Source organism: Sapajus apella, unplaced genomic scaffold, assembly GCF_009761245.1.
Source record: "Sapajus apella isolate SASKATOON/1434 unplaced genomic scaffold, GSC_monkey_1.0 scaffold47, whole genome shotgun sequence".
Classification (NCBI taxonomy): domain Eukaryota; kingdom Metazoa; phylum Chordata; class Mammalia; order Primates; family Cebidae; genus Sapajus; species Sapajus apella.
Window position 1 is genome coordinate 15102531 of NW_022436987.1, and position 2268 is coordinate 15104798.

The following is a 2268-nucleotide window of genomic DNA, read 5'->3' on the forward strand; positions in this document are numbered from 1 at the left end:
TTTTGTTGATGGCCTCATAAATAGATGCTATAGTTCTTATCTCAAGGCTTTGAATTTTAATGTAATGTTTAGGTCCAAGTGCTATGATTTCAGTCAGTGTTGAAATATTTGGTGTTACACTGCCCCCTTGCGCTTTCCACGGAGTTTACAGCATCAAGGCTTGATACAAATCCCCTCACTGCTTTCCTCCCACCCAGTCTTACGTCTTTCACTTCAACAGTTGAGTTTGCCTGCTAGTTTTAAATTTAAATGGAGGTTTCAGAAGGCTCTTAGCAGATAACAGTGTCTCTGTCCACACTGGAATCCTGAATACTTCCTACCTTGCACTCAAGATTTTCTCCCCTTCATTGCTCTCTCTTAACAGTAAATTGCGAGTGCGTTACTTACCTCGACTCTTAGCTTGTCGGGGACGGTAACCGGGACCCGGTGTCTGCTCCTGTCGCCTTCGCCTCCTAATCTCTAGCCACTATGCGTGAGTGCATCTCCATCCACGTTGGCCAGGCTGGTGTCCAGATCGGCAATGCCTGCTGGGAGCTCTACTGCCTGGAACATGGCATCCAGCCCGATGGTCAGATGCCCAGTGACAAGACCATTGGGGGAGGAGATGACTCCTTCAACACCTTCTTCAGTGAGACAGGTGCTGGCAAGCACGTGCCCCGGGCAGTGTTTGTAGACCTGGAACCCACAGTCATTGATGAAGTTCGCACTGGCACCTACCGCCAGCTCTTCCACCCGGAGCAGCTTATCACAGGCAAAGAAGATGCTGCCAATAACTATGCCCGAGGGCACTACACCATTGGCAAGGAGATCATTGACCTCGTGTTGGACCGAATTCGTAAACTGGCTGACCAGTGCACTGGTCTCCAGGGCTTCTTAGTTTTCCACAGCTTTGGTGGGGGAGCTGGTTCTGGGTTCACCTCCCTGCTCATGGAACGACTCCCAGTTGATTATGGCAAGAAGTCCAAGCTGGAGTTTTCCATCTACCCGGCGCCCCAGGTTTCCACAGCTGTAGTTGAGCCCTACAACTCCATCCTCACCACACACACCACCCTGGAGCACTCTGATTGTGCCTTCATGGTAGACAATGAGGCCATCTATGACATCTGTCGTAGAAACCTTGATATCGAGCGCCCAACATACACTAACCTTAACCGCCTTATTAGCCGGATCGTGTCCTCCATCACTGCTTCCCTGAGATTTGATGGAGCCCTGAATGTTGACCTGACAGAATTCCAGACCAACTTGGTGACCTATCCCCGCATCCACTTCCCTCTGGCCACATATGCCCCTGTCATCTCTGCTGAGAAAGCCTACCATGAACAGCTTTCTGTAGCAGAGATCACCAATGCTTGCTTTGAGCCAGCCAACCAGATGGTGAAATGTGACCCTCGCCATGGTAAATACATGGCTTTGTGCCTGTTGTACCGTGGTGACATGGTTCCCAAAGATGTCAATGCTGCCATCGCCACCATCCAAGACCAAGCGCAGCATCCAGTTTGTGGATTGGTGCCCCACTGGCTTCAAGGTTGGCATCAACTACCAGCCTCCCACTGTGGTGCCTGGTGGAGACCTGGCCAAGGTACAGAGAGCTGTGTGCATGCTGAGCAACACCACAGCCATTGCTGAGGCCTGGGCTCGCCTGGACCACAAGTTTGACCTGATGTATGCCAAGCGTGCCTTTGTTCATTGGTATGTGGGTGAGGGGATGGAGGAAGGAGAGTTTTCAGAGGCCCGTGAGGATATGGCTGCCCTTGAGAAGGATTATGAAGAGGTTGGTGTGGATTCTGTTGAAGGAAAGGGTGAAGAAGAAGGAGAGGAATACTAATTATCCATTCCTTTTGGCCCTGCAGCATGTCATGCTCCCAGAATTTCAGCTTCAACTTAGCTGACAGGCATTAAAGCTTTCTGGTTAGATTGTTTTCACTCAGTGATCATGTCTTTTCCATGTGTACCTGTAATTTTTCCATCATGTCTCAAAGTAAAGTCATTAACATCAAAAAAAAAGAAAAAAAAAAAAACAACAAAACCAGTAAATTGCATAAAAGTGGTAAAAAAAAAAAAAGACCCAAAAGCAACCAGGTGCCAAGAGTTCAAATGTTTGAAAGGGAAACTTCAACGTTTTTCAAGCTGAGAAGATCTATTTTTATAATTATTCAATTATGAATTCCCAGTTATAAATAATTAATGGATGTTAATAAGATCTCCTGAGATGAACATTTGATACTTGGTCAAACTAATGAAAGACCCAACTGAAAAGTGTTCTTAAAA

The 2268-nt window shown here is 47.3% G+C and overlaps 1 pseudogene across 1 annotated transcript; it reads left to right on the plus strand.

Annotated features, from left to right (window-relative positions):
- The first annotated feature begins 374 nt into the window (after nt 1-374).
- On the plus strand, nt 375-2004 carry LOC116525221 (annotated as a pseudogene). The gene has a single exon (XR_004257625.1). The product of XR_004257625.1 is annotated as a tubulin alpha-1B chain-like (transcript).
- The last annotated feature ends 264 nt before the right edge of the window (nt 2005-2268 follow it).